The sequence below is a fragment of the Callithrix jacchus genome, chromosome 9 (assembly GCF_049354715.1).
Source record: "Callithrix jacchus isolate 240 chromosome 9, calJac240_pri, whole genome shotgun sequence".
In the NCBI taxonomy this organism is placed as follows: domain Eukaryota; kingdom Metazoa; phylum Chordata; class Mammalia; order Primates; family Cebidae; genus Callithrix; species Callithrix jacchus.
The window spans coordinates 11,934,725-11,952,897 of NC_133510.1; positions in this window are offsets into that span (position 1 = coordinate 11,934,725).

The following is an 18,173-nucleotide window of genomic DNA, read 5'->3' on the forward strand; positions in this document are numbered from 1 at the left end:
AACCTCCGCCTCCTGGGTTTAGGCAATTCTCCTGCCTCAGCCTCCTGAGTAACTGGGATTATAGGCATGCACCACTATGCCCAGCTTGATTTGCATTTTTAGTAGAGATGGGGTTTCATCATGTTGATCAGGTTGGTCTTGAACTCCTGACCTCCAGTGATCTGCCCATCTCAGCTTCCCAAGTGCTGGAATTACTGACATGAGCCACTGTGCTTAGCCTGTTTCCTGACTTTTTAATGATAGCCATTCTAACTGGTATGAAATGGTATCTCATTGTAGTTTTGATTTGCATTTCTCTAATGATCAGTGATGATGAGCTTTTTTTTTTTTATAAGTTCATTGGCCACAGAAATGTCTTCTTTGAGATGTGTCTGTTCATATCCTCACCGACTTTTTGATGGTTTTTTTTTTTTTTGCAGATTTTTTTTAATGTTCCTTGTGGATTCTGGATATTAGCCCCTTGTCGGATGGATAGATTGCAAAAATTTTCTTCCATTCTGTAGGTTGCCTGTTCACTCTAATGAGAGTTTCTTTTGCTCTGCAGAAGCTCCTTAGTTTAATTAGATCCCATTTGTCAAGTTGGCTTTGTTGCAATTGCTTTTGGTGTTTTAGTCATGAAGTCTTTGCCCATGCCTAAGTCCTGAATGGTATTGCCTAAGTTTTCTTCTGGGTTTTTATGGTTTTAGAGCTCACATTTAAGTCTTTAATCCACCTTTAGTTAATTTTTGTATAAGGTATAAGAAAGGGGTCCAGTTTCCATCTTCTGCATATGGTTAGCCAGTTTTCCCAACACTATTTATTAAATAGGGAATCCTTTCCCCATTGCTTGTTTTCATCAGCTTTGTCAAAGATCAGATGGTTGTAGATGTGTGGTGTTATTTTTGAGGCCTCTGTTCTGTTCCATAGGTCTATATATCTGTTTTGATACCAGTACCATGCTGTTCTTATTACTGTAGCCGTTTAGTATAGTCTGAAGTTAGGTAACGTGATGCCTCCAGCTTTGTTCTTCTTTACTTAGGATTGTCTTGGCTATATAGGCTCTGATTTTGGTTCCATATGAAGTTTAAAGTATTTTATTCCAATACTGTGAAGAAAGTCAATGGTAGCTTGATGGAAATAGCATTGAATTTACAAATTACTTTGCTTTTTTTTCCTAAGTATGTCACATCAGAGGATACCTGATGTACCTGATGTTGCTTGTCTTGTTTGTTAGGTGATATTCACTTGATCACAAGGTTCATACGAACCTTGCCTGTCATGTTTTCTTATAGGAAAGTTATTATTTTTTGGTGTTGTTAACTTTCTTTCTTTCTTTCTTCCTTCTTCTTCTTGTTTTTCATTTTTATTTTTGGAGTCTGGCTGTGTTGCCCAGGCTGAAGTACAGTGGCACAATCTCCACTCACTGCATCCTCTGCCTCCCAGGTTCAAGCAGTGCTCTTGCTTCAGCCTCTCAAGTAGCTGGAATTACAGACATGCACCACTATGCCCAACTAATTTTTATTTTTTTGGCATTTTTAGTAGAGACAGAGTTTCACCATGTTGGTCAGGCTGGTCTTGAACTCCTGACCTCAGGTGATCCTTGGCCTCCCAAAGTGCTAGGATTATAGGTGTGGGCCACCATGCCCAACTGATGCTGCTAACTTTCAGAGATCAGGCATACTTTGGAGACAGCACATTGAGGTTATGTCAATGTCTTGCATCTTTTCAGAATTCTGCATAGAGATTTTAGGTTCCTTGGAAGATTCTCGTCTGCAACAGTGATTCTTGTATTTCTTGCTTCAACGTGATTCTCTATTTCTCTCACTCTTTCTACATTTATCAATTGGAAATCTTTAAGGATGACCAGTCCCTTCCTCTACACTTGTTTATTCATTCAGTTGTTTATATCTATGTAGACTTGCTGATACTTTATTGTATGGCTTCTAATTTACTTCTATCAATAATCACTTTCTAGCTAAGATGCTTATGGGTCTGGTAATTGGGAGCTCCTCAAGTCAGGTTCTTGTGTCTTTCCACCTTGCTCCATTTTATAGTGAGCACCTCTTTGCTTCTATATAGCAAGATGTTCCCTCAGCTTTGAAATCAAGTCCTTCAATGAGACCTGGCTCTTTTGATTAGAGGAGGGTGGTTGGAAAGCGGGTTCCGGGCAGGATTCTGCCATTGCTTCTAGCTTCCCCCAGTGAACAGAACCAGAACATATACCTAAGTCTTTTAACGCCTTAGAGGGACACACATCTATTAATACACTTAGGACTAACTAGACGTAATTTTTAAAATACGTGAGTTTGCGCAAATGCCTTCAGTTGTCATCTAGTGCCACCAACTATATCCTAATATTCCCATTTTTCATCTGGGACTTTAGTTTTCAACAATGAGAAACCTGGTCCTCAGACTCTGCCATATGGGAATTTTATAGAGGAGTTTCAGAACCATAAATCCACGTGAACCTCTTTGAGACATTTACTAGGTTAGACTGTGCATTTTCCTAATTGTTTTGAATTTAGCAATATGCTCTCCTACAAAATAGCCTTGTGCAATGTCTTATAGATAGGCCACCTCTCCCTACCCCTTTCACTGTGGCTATGTTATTCTTTCATGAGAGACAGAAATGCAATTGTGGTTGTTTGGGGTTTCTTCAAATCCTGGCTGATTTAGATGATTTATTTTCCAGACACGTGGAGTATGATGCTGATCTAAGAGGCGCTTCTTCCTCATCCCTATGATCCACTTCCTATTCTCACTCTCTCCTTCCCCATGTGTTCTCTAGGTAACAATCCCATCAGTATCTCATTCCTCCTGGCCGTGTTACTTTCTCACAGATGAGCTAATTGGTGTATTTTTCCTTCCATCCCTTTCTTTCATGAAGTGTGGCATACATTAAAAATGTTTTGTATCAAGCCCATTCAAAAGTGGGCAAAGGATATGAACAGATACTTTACGAAAGAAGACATATATGAGGCCAACAATCATATGAAAAAATGCTCATCGTCACTGGTCATCAGAGAGATGCAAATCAAAACCACATTGAGATACCATCTCACGCCTGTTAGAATGGCGATCATTAAAAAATCTGGAGACAACAGATGCTGGAGAGGATGTGGAGAAAAAGGAACACTTTTACACTGTTGGTGGGAGTGTAAATTAGTTCAACCATTGTGGAAGACAGTGTGGCGATTCCTCAAGGCCTTAGAAATAGAAATTCCATTTGACCCAGCAATCCCATTACTGGGTATATATCCAAAAGACTATAAATCGTTCTACTATAAGGACACATGCACACGAATGTTCATTGCAGCACTGTTTACAATAGCAAAGACCTGGAATCAACCCAAATGCCCATTGATAATAGACTGGATTGGAAAAATGTGGCACATATACACCATGGAATATTATGCAGCAATCAGAAATGATGAGTTTGTGTCGTTTGTAGGGACATGGATGAATCTGGAGAACATCATCCTCAGCAAACTGACACAAGAACAGAAAATGAAACACTGCATATTCTCACTCATAGGCGGGTGATGAAAAATGAGAACACATGGACACAGAAAGGGGAGTACTAAACACTGGGGTCTATTGGGGGGAAAAGGGGAGGGCCAGAGGGAGGGGGAGGTGGGGAGGGATAGCCTGGGGAGAAATGCCAAATGTGGGTGAAGGGGAGAAGAAAAGCAAAGCACACTGCCATGTGTGTACCTACGCAACTGTCTTGCATGCTCTGCTCATGTACCCCAAAACCTATAATCCAATAAAAAGAAAAATGTTTTGTATTCTGAGTTGTTCACTGCTCTCTATCCTGGAATGGCTGCATGACCTTTCCTTGAAGTCATTCTCATCCCTTGTCTGTACTGCACGACTCCACTCTGAATGCGTCAGAGTTCATACACCCAGTTCTTATGTCTGGGATTTAGGATTTCCCAACATCTCGTATTCACACGCATGGCTGCTACAAATACACTCTGGTGATGTCCTTTTGTGTTATTGGAAGTATTTTTGTAAGGGTAGTGCTCATGGTAGTGGGATTGCTTGAGTCACAGTTAAATGCAGGTGTAGGTTTGTTAGGTACTGCCAAATTTCCCTCTAGAAAGCTAATGCCAGTTTGAATTCCTATCAGCAGTGGATGAGAAGCATTTCTTCCACAAAACCCACTGAAACTCAGTAAGAACACGGAAGGTTGTAGCATCAGAGATGGGGCAGCTCCCAACTGCCCAGCTTCATGCTGTGAGATTTCTTTATCAAGTAGACTTGAAAGCTACATGGGCAGCTCCTCTCTTCCCCAGCTCCCCATGTGAAAGACTGATGGGTGAGTGACAGCGGCCAGTGTATATATTGGCAGGTTCCGTCTCCCCAGGTTCTTGCACAGGAGATCTATTTGGCTTGCCATGGCACCTTTCAAACCTTCTACTCTCACTCCAAAGTGAGAATTTGAGAGGAGCAGCCAGCAAAGAATGGAGTCTCCTATCCCCTAAAGCTTTGCGTTGCAGAAGAGCTATCCTATGTAGACTGGACACCTGGGTAGACTAGACAACTCTCGCCTACCCAGCTCACTGGTGCAGAAGATCTACATTGGGTAGGTGATAGAGGTCAAGAAACACTGGCTCAATGCTGAGAATATCCAGGGTTGGAAGGTTGTTGGGAAGCAGGTGGCAGCAGTCACTGAGCTGTGACCATCCTCCCAGTTGCCAGCTCTCACTCTGCAGAAAACATTCATGGAAGTCATTTTTTGTCGGGGAGAGCAACCCAAACCAAGATAGCTCCCATGCCATAGCACAGAGTTTCTGCCCCAGGAAGGGATGTGACAAGCTGCAAAGACTGATAGCTCCCTGGCCCTGCCTGAGGGAAGTGACTTTACTTAAATCAGAGCAGGAAGAAAGTTCTGCACCAGAGTATTATTGGAGCCAAAGGACATCACCGTAGCTTGCAGCCCTCCATGGAAGCTTGTGCCCCTAAAGCACAAAGTTCTGTACCTGTTTGTCCCCTTGCCCCTGAGCCTCAGTGGAACTCCTGGGCACAGGGGGAAGGAATAAAGTTGGATTGATCTCCGAGGCCCTGTCTCTCAGCACAACCTCCATTCATGAAGTCTCTAGGACTGTTGTGGAAGGAGTCACCAAAGGAATGAACCCAGAAAGACAGGCCTGACTCTAGGGAATAACTGAAGGAGAGCTCACACAGGGACTAAAGAGTATTTTGCATAAAGTGGACTTGGACATCTGGTGTGTAGAAGCTAGGGACGCTGCTAACCATCCTACCATGCACAACCTTCCTCCCCTAAAGAATTATCCACCTCAAAATATCAGTAGTGCTGAGGCTGACAGCCCCTGGCTGATACCCTGCCTGTTAGATCTGGAGATCTAGGAGAACTGGGGACGCCTCATGGGGTCTTTAACCAAATATGAGTCAGATAACATCTACGTGTATGGAATGTAGTCAGAGTTCCGGTTCCTGACGAAGAAATAAAAATGGTCTCAGTTTAGGTCAAAAAAAGTCATGGAACTTGCTGAGAAAAGTTCTCTCTCTCTCTCTCTCTGTCATTTCAGAGGTAAGGTCTTATGGTGTCCCACAGTCTGGAATGCAGTGGCAGGATCATGGCTCACTGCAAGCTGAAACTCCTGGGTTCAAGTGATCCTCCCGTCTTGCCTCATGGGTACTGAGGACTGAGATGTGCCCCACAAGCCTGGCTAATATTTTGATTTTAATTTGTTATCATCATCATCATCATCATTATCATTATTATTATTTTATAGAACAAGGATCTTGTTATATTGCCTACGCTGGTCTCAAACTCCTGGCCTCAAACCACCCTCCCATCTCAGCCTCCCAAAGCATCAGAAGGGTTTTCTAAAAATGTCACTCAGTAGACACAATTATTTCTTCCAAAATACTTTTCTAGGTGATCACAGAGGTGTAGTTTTAGAAGTTTATTAGCAAAAAGCAGAAAATATCCCCAAACACACCTGAAACTAGACCATAATTCGTGTTTTCTAAATTTTTTATTAGAAAGTACAGAATATTTCAAGTTCCAATAAAACACAGGCTGTTTCATCCAAGACTCAGTTTTATGTCCACATAATATTTATGATTAATGAAATCCTGTTACACAGTTTTCCATTTTTTGTCAATCCTAACAGAACACGTGCATTTCGATTTCCTTGGTGCCCAGGAAGAGTGTATTTTTTTTCTATACTTTACAGAACATAGCATTTATAACATTTTGAAGGTGTACCTCCATGTCAAAGGTAACTACTATTTTACTTTCTTGCCATTTTATTGTTTCATATTTTCTCTCTCAGGATTGGAACCATCTGGAAATGAAAAACGATCACATACATAGCAAGAATTATGATATTGTACAGGAGATCAGGAATGATTTATAAATAATTCTGACATGATTAAAATATTAGGATGGGACCAGGAGCAGTGGGTCACACCTGTAATCCTAGCACTTTGGGAGGCCAAGGCAGGCAGATCACTTGAGGTCAGGAGTTCAAGACCAGACTGTCCAAGATGATGAAACCCTGTCTCTACTAAAAATATAAAAATTAGCCAGGTGTGGTGACATTTGCCTGTAATCCCAACTACACAGGAGGCTGAGACAGGAGAATCACTTGAACCTGAAAGGTGGAGGTTTGCAGTGAGCTAAGATTGTGCCATTGCACTCCAGCTTGGGGGCAAGAGCGAAACTCTGTCTCAAAAATAAAATTAGGATGAAAAATTTGGAAAAATATGGAAGAAACCAAATGGATTTCTAGTTCAACTAAATCATAATTATGCTGTGTCTACTTTTTGCCAGAAAATGTGTATTTCATGTCCACAATCAGGGCCACAGTCCCAGCTCTCAAGTGTGGGTGTCTCCTAAGCAAATGGAAGAACACAGGAATGTAAGTGCATTAAATTAATAACCCTTTTTCTCTCTCTCTCTTCCTTTTCTTTAAGATGGCGTCTCCCTCTGTTGTCCAGGTTGAAATGCAGTGGCCCTATCTGGGCTCACCACAAGCTTCGCCTCCCAGTTTTGAGTGATTCTCCTGCCTCAGCCTCCCGAGTAGCTGAGATTACAGGCACCTGCCACCATACCCGGCTAATTTTGTATTTTTAGTAGAGATGGGGTTTCGCCATGTTGGCTGGGGTGGTCTCAAACTCTTCACCTCAGGTGATCTGCCTGCCTTGGCCTTTCAAAGTGCGAGGGTTACAGGCGTGAGCCATGCGGCGCCCAGGCAACCCTTTCTCTTAGAAGTGTTCGCAAGTTGTCCCTTGGAGGACAAGCCTTGTATTGGGACTGGCACAAATGTTCCTGTGGGAATGAAGAAGTCAGTGGGTGATGAGTTTAATGGGTTTTCTCTGGATCAATCAGGCCTATAGGTTTTGAGGCAGAAGGAAGGGCAGTGTGGATGTGTGGGGACAATGTTTGCTGCTCATTTACCAAGGAATTTATAGCACTGTCATTTCCAGTGACCTCCTAAGGCACCTGGATGGAGTCAAGTCTTCCATGTCAAACAATAAAACTGTGTAGTAGGCCAGGCACGGCGGCTTATGTCTGTAATCCGAGCACTTTGGGAGGCCGAGGCAGGCAGATAAGGAGGTCAAGAGATCGAGACCATCCTGGCCAACATGGTGAAACCCCATCTCTTCACAAAATACAAACATTAGTTGGGCGTGGTGGCATGCACCTGTAGTCCCAGCTACTTGGGAGGCTGAGGCAGGAGAATAGCTTGGACCCGGGAGGCGGAGGTTGCAGTGAGGCGAGATCACGCCACTGCTTCCAGCCTGGAGACAGAGTGAGACACTCTCTCAAAAAGCAAAAACAAACAAACCAAAAAAACTGTGTAATGAACTAGTGAACTGAGCAGTGATAGGGTCACATCATTCCCTTTGAAATCTGGCACTAGACAATGATGCCCTCTCTCTCCACTCTTATTCAATATGGTATTGGAAGTTTTAGCCAGAGCAATGAGGCAAGAAAAAGAAATAAAGGGTATTTGATTAGGAAAGGAGGAAGTCAAATTGTCTTTATTTGCAGACGACATGATTGTATATTTAGAAGACTCCATCGTCTCAGCCCAAACTCTCCTTAAGCTGATAAGCAACTTCAGCAAAGTCTCAGGATACAAAATCAATGTGCAGAAATCACAAGCATTTCTATACAACAATAACAGACAGACAGAGAGCCAAATCAAGAGCGAAATCCCATTCACAATTGTTACAAGAAGAATAAAATACCTAGGAGTACAATTAACAAAAGAGGTAAAGGACCTCTTCAAGGAGAACTACAAACCACTGCTCAAGGAAATAAGAGAGGACACAAACAGATGGAAAAACATTCCATGCTCATGGTTAGGAAGAATCAATATTGTGAAAATACTACCCAAAGTAATTTATAGATTTAATGCTTTCCCCATCAAACTACCAATGGCCTTCTTCACAAGACTGGAAAAAAACACTTTAAACTTCATATGGAACCAAAAAAGAGCTGGCATGGCCAAAACAATCCTAAGCAAAAAACAAAGCTGGAGGTATCATGCTGCCAGACTTCAAGCTATACTACAAGGCAACAGTAATCAAAACAGCACAGTACCGGTATCAAAACAGAGACATAGAGCAGTGGAAAAGAACAGAGGTCTCTGGAACAACACCACACAACTACAGCCATGTGGTCTTTGACAAACCTGACAAAAACAAGCAATGGGGAAAAGATGCCCTGTTTAATAACTGGTGTTAGGAATATTTGCTAGCTAAGTGCAGAAAGCAGAAACTAGACCCCTTCCTGACACCTTACACTAAAATTAACTCCAGATGGGCTGAGGACTTAAACATAAGACCTAGCACTATAAAAACCCTAGAAGAAAACCTAGGCAAAACCATTCAGGACATAAGCATAGGCAAGGACTTCATGATTAAAACACCAAAAGTAATGGCAACAATAGCCAGAATAGACAAATGGGATCTAATTAAACTTCAGAATGTCTGCACAGCAAAAGAAACTATCATCAGAGTGAACTGGCAACCAACAGAATGGGAAAACATTTTTGCAATCTACCCACCTGACAAAGAGCTAATATCCAGAATCTACATAGAACAGAAACAGATTTACAAAAAAAAAAAACAACAAACCCATCCAAAAGTGGGCAAAGGATATGAACAGAAACTTTCCAAAAGAAGACATATATGAAGCCAACAAACATAAAAAAAATGCTCATCATCACCGGTCATTAGAGAAATGCAAATCAAAACCACATTGAGATACCATCTCATGCCAGTTAGAATGGAAATCATTAAAAAATCTGGAGACAAAGATGCTAGAGAGGATGCGGAGTAGTGGGATCACTTTTACACTGTTGGTGGGAGTGTAAATAGTTCAACCATTGTGGAAGACAGTGTGGCAATTCCTCAAGGATCTAGAAATAGAAATACCATCAAACCCAGCAATCCCATTACTGGGTGTATACCCAAAGGACTATAAATCATTCTATTATAAAGACACATGCACATATATGTTCATCATGGCACTGTTTACAATAGTGAAGACCTGGAACCAAACCAAATGCCCATCAGTGATAGACTGGACAAAAATAATGTGGCACACATACACCATGGAATACTATGTAGCCATAAAAATGATGAGTTTGTGTCCTTTGTAGCGACTTGGGGCATTCTCAGCAAACTGACACAAGAACAGAAAATCAAACACCGCATGTTCTCACTCATAAGCGGGTGTTGAACAATGAAAACACCCGGACACAAAGAGGGGAGCATCACACACTGAGGTCCATTGTGGGGGTTTATGGGGGGGATAGTGGGAGGGAGGGTGGGGGAGGGATAATGTGGGGAGAAATGTCAGGTATAGGTGATGGGGGGATGGTGGCAACAAATCACCTTGCCATGAATGTACCTATGCAACAGTCTTGGATGATCTGCACATGTACCCCAGAATCTAAAGTACAATAAATTAAAAAAAAAGATTCATCCATGTTCCTTCATGGATCAATAGCTTATTTCTTTTTCTCAGTGAATAATACTCCACTGTATGTGTATAAAACAGTTTTTAAAATTCATTTACCTTTTGAAGGACATCTTGATTGCTTCTGGTGTTTGATGATTATCAGTAAAGCTGCTAGAAACTTGTGCATGTAGGTTTTTGTAGACACATAAGTTTTTTTTTGGGGGGGGGACGGAGTTTCGCTCTTGTTACCCAGGCTGGAGTGCAATGGCGCGATCTCGGCTCACCGCAACCGCCACCTCCTGGGTTCAGGCAATTCTCCTGCCTCAGCCTCCTGAATAGCTGGGATTACAGGCACCCGCCACCATGCCCAGCTAATTTTTTGTATTTTTAGTAGAGACGGGGTTTCACCATGTTGACCAGGATGGTCTCGATCACTCGACCTCGTGATCCACCCGTCTCGGCCTCCCAAAGTGCTGGGATTACAGGCGTGAGCCACCGCGCCTGGCCAGAAACATAAGTTTTTAAATCACTTTGGTGGATAGCTAGGAGTGCACGTGATGAATTGTATGGTAAAACTAGATTAAGCTTTGTAAGAAACTACCAAACTGTCTTCCAAAGTAATTCTATCCCTTTTCATTCCCACCAGCAATAAATGAGGGTCCCTGTTGCTCTGCATCCTTGCCAGTAATTGGAATTGTCAGATTTTTAAATTTTAGTCATTCTGATAGGTATATAGTGCTATCTCGTTATTTTGATAAGCAAGACTTTATTGTTGTTTCAATTCGCAGTCTCTAACAACATACAATGTGGAACATTTTTTTAATCAATTTATTTGCCATCTGTATATCTTCTCAGATTGAGATGTCTCTTTAGATGTTTTTGCCTATTCAAAAATATTTTCATAATAAAGACTTTATTTTTTAGAGCAGTTTTAGGTTCCTAGCAAAATTGAGATGAAAGTTCAGAGATTTTCCGTAGATGCCCTGTCTCTACACATGCACAGCCTCCTTCATTGTCAACATCTCCTAACAGAGTGGTGTGTTTATTACATTTGATGAACCTACATTAAACCTCATTATCCTCTAGAAGCCATAGTTTACATTAGGATCTGCTCTTCATCTTGTACATTCTATGGATTTGGACAAATGCATAATTACATTTAGCCCCTATTATAATATCGTGCAGAGTATTTTCATTGCGCTAAAAATCATTTGTGCTCTGACCATTCATCCTTCCTTTTTTCCCCTAACCCTTGTCAACCATTGATTTTTAAAAAGTCTTCATTGCTATACCCTTTCCAGAAAGTCATATAGTTGGAATCATAGCTTTTTCAGATTGGCTTGTTTTACTGAGTAACAGGTATTTAAGTTTACTCCACGTTTTTTCATGGCTTGATAGTGGCATTTCTTCTTAACACTGAATAATATTCCATTGTTTGAATGTATCACCGTTTACTTATCCATTCACCTTCTAAAGGACACCTTGCCTGCTTCCAAGTTTGGACAAGGATGAATAGTGCTGATACAAACATTCATGTACAGATTTTTGTGTGGGCATAAGTTTTTAATTCTTTTGCATAAATACCAAGGAGTGTGATTTGTGCTAGATCATATGGTAACAGTAAGTTTAGTTTTGCAAAAAAAAAATCACCAAACTGTCCTTCCGAAGTGGCTGTACCATTGTGCGTTTCCACCAGCAATGAAGGAGTGTTCTTATTGCTCCACATGCTCACCAGCATTCGATGTTGTCAGTGTCTGGATTTTGGTCATTCCAATCTTTCAACTTTTTTCTTCTTCAGTATTACGTTGGCTATTCTAGGTCTTTGGTTCTCCTCAAAAATTAATAATCAATGTGTAAATATTTGCAAAATAGCTTGCTGGGATTTTGATTGGTATTGCATTAACTGTATACATTAAGCTGAGGAAAAGTGAAAATCTTACCAATATCAAGTTTTTCAATCCAGAAACATTGAACATCTCTCAATTTATTTAGATATACTTTAATTTCTCAAATGAAAGTTTTTTTTGTAAGAGTTTCGTAGTATTCTGTCTATATAGCTGCCTTTTCATCTTGAAGTCTTGCCTTTGATCTTCCCTGAGAAGTATTGCAGGAGATATAAATCATTTCATCCATCTGAAACGGCACTCTTCTTGTTGTGGGCTTCAGTGGAACTAAAGTGCTAGTTTTCTAACATTATATCCCTTTTCCAAGACATTTCAAGTTCAAAGCTAAGTTTCAATGAGTCATGGTAATGCCAGCCTTAGTGGTCTCACATTAGTCACAGAGGACCTCACACCAGACCTTAGAAACCTTCTTGGTTAAGATCATGAAAGTTCTCACACTAAAGCCCACGTGGCCTTGCAGTAGTCCTTGAAGGTCTCTCACTAAAGCCACAGAGATTTCTTAAATTCTAAACGTCCCCTTAGCTTTTTGGCTCATAATGTGCTTCTTCACCTAGAAACTCAGGTTTTCCATTATTTCCAAGCAGATTCTTCTAATTTCAACAAATGGAAACTGTACAGCTTGCCTAAGAATTTGTTGTCATTTAAATACAGTAAAAAAAAGAAAAAAAACCCCACAGGATTATTTCATGTTATTCTTTATGTTTTACCTATGAGCCCAAATAGTGATTAGTAATTAGTCTGTCTGTACTAGTCTTCTGGCTTTTGATGATGGGAAAGCAAGGAGTCCAATAGAATGTTTTGTTTTATCTGGTAGACTCTTAATCTTTAAATGCAAGGTACCAACTTGTGATCACTTCTATTCTAATGATCTCATAGTAGACAGAAGCAATTATTACATAATTCCTGGTCTTGGACCTGAGAGTTAGTGTAACTATTAATGACTGTTAATATAATTAATGTTTTCATGTAGTTGAAAAGTTTACAATCATTTTTACATAATCTGTGTTTTTTCAATGTTTAATATTGTGACCTAAGAATTTTATGCTCCATTTTAAGAAAACTGCCCATAAAACCCACTAGTAAGTTTTTAAATACTGAATGCATTTTATTTATCATTAAGGGAAGAAGCTAAAATTCAGAGAAATAGGTAGTAAGGAAGCTGTTTTCAGTTCCAGGCACCACCCAGTACTTTCCACGGTATTCCACATCCTGCCTTGCCCTTTTGTTCTTTTCCCAGAGAAGTGAATAAAGCAAAATGCCAGCAGAGATCAAGATATAGAGGCACAGAGGAGAGACACAGTTTACTGACTCTGGCTCACCTGATTGTGCAGGGATTGGTCTATCAGATCCGACACGAAGCACAATGGGAATATGGCATTTAAGACACAGAGACCGCCTGTTTCCCAGGTAGGAGGAAAGAATTCGATACATTCAGCCTCAAGTATCTGCCTCTTAGTCAAGCACTGGGGTTCTTGTGGAAGATAAAGAAGAAAATAATATGCGTAAGTTCTTCCTGGTGCATGAAAAGTGGCATTTCATAAGTGTTAGGAACCCAGATTCTGGAGCCAGAGGGTCTCTGTTTGAGTCCCAGCCCCAATCTTACTAGTTTTGTGATCTTGGGCAGCTTACCTAATCATTTTTGTGCTTTGTTTTCCTTTTCTGTAAAATAAGGATTGTTATAAAACTTTTTTTTTTTTTTGAGATGGAGTTCTACTCTTGTTGCCCAGGCTGGGGTGCAACGGCGCTATCTCGGCTCACTGCAACTTCCGCCTCCCAGGTTCAAGCAATTCTCCTGCCTCAGCCTCCCAAGTAGCTGGGATTACAGGTGCCCACTACCATGCCGGGCTATTGTTTTTTGTATTTTTAGTAGAGACAGGGTTTCACTATGTTGGTCAGGCTGGTCTCAAACCCCTGACCTCAGGTGATCCACCTACCTTGGCATCCCAAAGTCCTGGGATGAAAGGCATGAGCCACCATGCCCAGCCTGACTGTTAGAATACATAAATTACATTACCCACACAATAATTTAATGGCTTATATTAATCAGTATTGTAAATCACTTAAAACAGTACCTGGCAATGCTATTTATTATTATTGTTGTTATTATTCTGCCATGAGAGTTGAGGAGGAAGATTATTGTGCTAAGTGGAAACATTTGACATAAAATTTTAAAAAATCAAACAAAACTCTTACCCTGGGCTATGAGTTTTTTCCGGGTCAATTTATATAAATTAAAACATTAGTTATTTCACTAACAATTTTCTAGTTTATTTCTACATGTACATTTTATGTTTCATTGGTAGTTATTTGATCTATAGGGTTAGGATGATAGAGGAAATTCAGAGATATTTTGTCTAATACCAGATCTGAAATTTTCAGTGCATGGGAGAGTTAAATATAACACATAAAGGCTTAAATATTATGGTTGTGGAAATTGAAGCCAGTTTCCCAAAGTATGGTTCTTTGTACCAGCAGTTTCTCTTCTATAGCTGATTACAAGAGAGGCAGGAGATATGTTTTGACATTATACCTCCACTGTTATTTAGGATTCTATAGTGAGAAAACCAAAGACTGCAATCACAAAATCTGTAGCACATTGAATTTACAAAACAGAAAATAGGAATAGAGAGATTTCTGTCGTCTCCAAAGTGTGTTTTGTCAGAGTTATACTTGCACTGTCTGGCATTGAGTCCTTTTAGGAAAGGGAGGTGAAAATCCGAATTCTAGCCATGTAGATTTTAGACTGAGGAAGTATTAGAACAAACATTTAGTTCAGTCATGTTTAAACAACTTTTTGTTAATTTTTTAGTCAATATAATTTCGGAAGTACAGAAAAGTTACAATAGTAAGAATAACTAGTCTATAACCTGTATCCAGGTTCACTAATTATGAACATCTTGCCCCATTTGCTTTCTCATTTGTGTTCTCTCTCTCTCTCTCACACACACATATACACATATATATTTTTCAGAACATTTGGGAGTAAGTTACACCATGATGCTCCTTTACTCCTAAATACTTCTATGAGTATATTTTGTAACAAAGACATTATCTCATATTGTCACATGAAATGATCAAAAGCAATAGGTTTATATCTAATATAGGACCCCCTCATTATCTAATCCACAGTCACACCCAAATTTAGTTAATTGTCCTGATAATGCCCTTTGCAGACATATTATTTTTCCTGGTCCAGAATCCAATCTGGAGTCATGCCATGCATTTATTTGTCATGCTTCTGTGGTTTTCTTTCATCTGGATCAGTTTCTCAGCCCTCCTTTGTCTTGCATCACCTTGACATTTTTGAAGAATGTGCCAATAATTATTTCGAGTGTTTCCTGATTTTGTGTATCCCTGAGATTTCCACATGATTAGATTTAGGTTTTTCATTTTTTGGAAAAACACCACAAAAGTGCTACTGTTTCTTTTTCAGTGAATCAGTATCAGAAGGTACATGATATTGGTTTGTCTCAGTACTGGTGATCTTAGATTTGATTCCCTGGTTAATGTGGTGTTTGCCAGGTTTCTCTGCTTTAAAATTACCATTTCCTTCTTTATAATTAAAAGTACTTTGTGGGGAAAAACTTTGAGACTATGCAAATACTCTGTTTGGCATTAAAATTTTACCTACTAGTTTTAGCATCCATCGATGATTCTAGTTTAAACAAATTATTAATTACTATGATAGCTGCAAAAAATAGTTTTTTTAAACTAACATTTCTTCAACATTCAGTAATTGGCTTTATAAAGTAGAGATTTCCTTTATTTCTTTCAGTTTACATTTTTAGCTTCATATTTTATTTGGAGAAAATTAATTCTATAATTATTAGAATTATATGTAATTATAGAATTCTATAGTTCATAGGTATTATGACATATTCATACTATTAATGTTCAAATTATCCTGAATTTGGCCAATAGGAGAGCTTCAAGTTGGCTCCTGAGCCTGAAATGAGCTATTTTTCCAGAGATTACTCGATCCTTTAGGATCTATTTAGAGTGCAGAATGTTACTTAGAAAGCAATATCTAGGAGGTAATTGTGTTCATTATTAACTGTGTTATTCTTTCTTGCAGGCAGACAGATCTAGGAAACATGTATGAATATACATATATACATATCTATTTCCTTCTCTCTTAAGAACTGTGAGTTCATACTGATACCTTCATGATATGATTTGGTTGTGTCCCCACCCAAATCTCATCTTGAATTGTAGCTCCGATAATCCCCACGTGTCTTGGAAGGGACCTGATGGAAGGTAATTGAATCATAGGGGCAGTTTCCCCCATGCAATTCTTGTGATAGTAAGCTCTCATAAAATCTGATGTTTTTATAAGGGGCTTCCCCCTTCTCTTGGCTCTCATTCTTCTTCTTCCTGTCATCATGTGAAGAAGGAAGTGTTTCCTTCCCCCTCCACCATGATTGTAAGTTTTCTGAGGCCTGCCCAGCCCTGCAGAACTGTGCATCAGGTAAATCTCTTTCCTTTTTAATTTACCTAGTCTTGGGCAGTTCTTTACAGCAGTGTGAAAACAGACAAATACACTTCAATTCCAATTCAAGACCACATGCTACTCTTTCCCTTTCTACATTTACAGTTTCCTTCAAGAACTTGGGCTTCAAGAAAGATTATGCTAAATATATTTACAGTGTCCCTGATGGATTGGTTCTATGACCTCTGTGCTACCAAAATCCTTAGATGCTTAATAATCTATTAGGTTTGGCAGCTGTGAGGGTGTGATGCTGTGAAATATGCATTTGGTCTTCCTCCCCATTTTCCCAACATACAACTCCTAAAATCCTTGGACTCTCCAAAGTGCTTGCTTTTTTGTATGCTAATATTGACTGATAGTTTCAGGGTGGGTGGGGCTTGTCACCAGAATGGCCAAGTCAATATTAGAGGGTTGGGACCTTCAGCTCCATCCCCCACCCTCCAGGGAGGGGAGAAGAGCTGAAGGTTGAGTTGATCACCAATGGCCAATGGTTTAATTAATCATGCCTATGTAATAAACTCCCCCAAAAACACAGGAGGACAGGTTTGGAGAGCTGCCAGGAGGGCAGTCTGCCAGGGAGGGCATGGAAGCTTCATGCTCCTTCCCCCTTTTATGCATCTCTTCATCTGTATCCTTAGTAATATCCTTTATAATAAAGTGGTGAAGGTTAGAAAAAGGCAAACCTGCAGAAATGCAGGGCGGACTGTATGCAACTGTTCCATCTTAGAATATCAAAAATCAGTTTTATAATTGCTAATCTATATCACTGGAGGGTAGGGGATAACACTAACTGGAGATTAATATTTATTTAGTATTCTTTTTTTGACTTTAGACTTGGTGAGTATAGTCCAAGTACTGTGTTGCGAGGTAAGTCAGTTACTTTTTTTCTTTCAGTTTGATTATGCTATTCATTTCCAATATTTACATTTATTTGTATAAGTTTTTTTAAGTATATATTTTTAAGTTTATTTAAGTTTTTTTTTGTGTGTGTGTGTTTTAAAATTCTACTTTACTTTATGTTCCCATTCTTGTTGATTTTAGGTATTTCTGAGGACATGAAACATTAACATGATACCCCCAAATCAAAACTATGTAAAAGTTTATACTCTCCCAATCCCCAAGCCCTTAAATTTCATTCTCACCCACTTCCTTTGTAGGGAACCAATCATATTAATATCTATTTTAGCTCTCATGTATTTCTTTATGCAAAAATAAGTAGATTTATGCATATATTCTTATGTCTCTTTTCTTTTTACAAAAGTGGCATATAAGCATTTTCCCTATGCTTTTTCCACTTTAACAGTGTATCCTAGAGAACTTTCCACATCAGTTTGTAGAGATTGTCCTCATTCTTTTTTTACAGCTGCTTAGTACTTCATTGTGTAGACATACCATAGTTAATTTAACCGTTTTCCTACATACAGGCAATTAGGTTGTTTCCAATATTTTATAAGTATAAACAATACTATAATGATTAAATTTGTCCAATTTATTTTTCTGTTAGTGGTACATGTTTAGAATAAATTCCTAGATGAAGAAATGCTGGATCAAAAAATAAGCATACATGTAGCTTTAAAAAATATTACTCAACTTCCCTCTGTTAAATAAAATGTATGGTAGGTCATTGTTTTGGGTTGAATTTCTGCAATAGGCCCTACTAGGACAAACCAAAATGGAGTCACTCTTGACAAGTGCCATGTAGTCAAACTGAAACTTTAAGAAACAGGAAAATCCCCCATCAGGACAGTTTTTTTTAAAAAACAGGAGATTTACAGTAACCAGTCAAAAAGATCCCAGTAAACCTAGGCTGGCATGATATAAAAGTACCCCCTGTTTTAATCCTTTCAAG